Below are 2,043 nucleotides of genomic sequence, written 5' to 3' on the forward strand. Positions count from 1 at the left end.
AGAAACTCACCCGAGAGAAAATGGCGGATCCTGCCCGGGTCTCTGGCCTAAGGCGCCTCTGGGCTGGCTGCTGCAGTCTCAGAACCTCACCCGAGAGACATCCCAGGTCTTTCAATTTCACAGCAAGCATCTTAAACTAAACCATTTCCAGAATATATATATATATATATATACATATATATATATATGTATATATATATATATGTATACATATATATATATATATATATTAAAGTTTGACTGTACCCAAAAGCTCAAAAATGTTCTTAATTATTTTCTTTCCATATTAAAAATTATCTCATCTTGATTTAATTTATTGTCATATTTTTGCTATTTACTGCATTATGGGTATCAGAGACTCAGGAGTGTACCTATTCCAACAGTTTATCTGACTTTTATGAAAGGGTTCAAAGGGTCCTGAAACTGAGTCTCATTGAACTATAGTGGATTAAACTAATTCCTCTCTTCTGCTACTTTAATTGTATCTTTGGCCTTATGGGATGGAGCATTTCCATTAATTATAGGAGCATTAGAAAATTCTGAGTAATGAAAATCACTGGAGAATCAGGGTACTGGCACCAGAGAAGGTGAGAGTTTCTAACTTTTGATAAGTGTACCTACCTGTAGTCATCAGCTTACTAGGAAATCACTAATGGATTTTTCTCTGCACTTTAAAAGAAAAATCTTCATTTATATAAACTTAAAGCATTGTTTTACATTCTTATGAAGTAAAGAAAATATCTGTTATTTCTTGTGTATAATTTACATCCAGTTTGTTTGCCAAATTGATAATGAAATGTTTTTATCCTAGGGTATCATTGGTCAACGAGAAGGACAAAGCAATTTTTTCCCAAGAACTACATTTTGGATAAAAATACAAGAGACCAATTTGAGTGAACTTATGTTTTGTTTTATAGTTATAATTATGTTTTATGTCATAAATCATTAACTTTTGAGATGAACAAGCAGAGATTCAAACAGCATAGATAGAAGTTGTTTCAGTAATTTCTCTTAAGTAGTATGAACTATATTGACTATAAATCTCACTGAAGTTTGTTTCATTTTTAAAAAGTCTGCATCCATGTGTTTTAGAACTGAATAGTACTTGGAATTAAAGCAAATGTTGTTTGTGATAGGAAAGATTAACTATTAGGAGCTGTTAACATTTGTTATGGACATCTCTCTGTATTTATCCACAATTTTAACAAAAATTGATAGATCCAAATGTAGGTTTCCTGGCTTAATGAACCCTTGCTTGTTTTGGTCTACTTTCTGTTTGTTGGTGTGGAGAGAGCTGTTTGTCAGAGGGATCTGCTTATCATATAGAGCTACACAATATATTCTTAGGTAAAGCTTTTCTGCAATTGAATCAGAAAGTTACTGGTTAGCAAATATAGCAAATACAGCATTATCACTACCACACATGTATTCTAAGCACATTTTAGGTTAACAGGCATTCAGAATGTAATAGTTGGGAGGGAAAATACCATATCAATCACAAAGAACTGACCATTGTGAGAGCTACAAAGAGACAAACTAAAAGGGATCTGTGGTCTTACTTGTGAAACCATGGGGCCCATTCTTAGATAAGTTGAACTTATATATGCTGGTCTGCCTTTTCAAGATCATCAAATATTAAGATAATTTTATGTAAACAAAATTTTCAATGACTCCTTAGGTAAAATACAAACAAATAAATAAAATTGCCATGTGCTACAATTGTAAATTAACAATGAATGAGAATCATTACACAGACCAAATCAACCATAGAGTAAGAAATAATTCTACTGTGCACACATGAATATATAGTCACACTTATACATGTGACCACATACACACATACTTTTAAATTACTTTTAATTATCTCAACTCCTCTTTGGTGACATAATCTGTAGCCGCACTATCTACATGCTTGCCACACAACCCTACATGTTCTACTCTATGACTGAAAGCTGGAATATTAGAAATTCTTAATGTTCTGTAGGTAGAAAGAGCTATACATTTTATTTTTTATTTCAATTGATCAAAATTTATTGAGCTTCT

General features: G+C 32.2%; 1 long non-coding RNA gene across 1 annotated transcript in view; it reads left to right on the plus strand.

Moving 5' to 3' along the window:
• LOC116080882 overlaps positions 1-888 on the plus strand; it is a 19,125-nt gene extending 18,237 nt beyond the window's left edge. Inside the window, exon 3 of the long non-coding RNA XR_004114652.1 lies at positions 812-888. This is a non-coding gene — a long non-coding RNA (uncharacterized LOC116080882). The remainder of the gene's footprint in view (positions 1-811) is intronic.
• The last annotated feature ends 1,155 nt before the right edge of the window (positions 889-2,043 follow it).

The sequence above is a fragment of the Mastomys coucha genome, unplaced genomic scaffold (genome assembly GCF_008632895.1).
Source record: "Mastomys coucha isolate ucsf_1 unplaced genomic scaffold, UCSF_Mcou_1 pScaffold6, whole genome shotgun sequence".
NCBI lineage: Eukaryota > Metazoa > Chordata > Mammalia > Rodentia > Muridae > Mastomys > Mastomys coucha.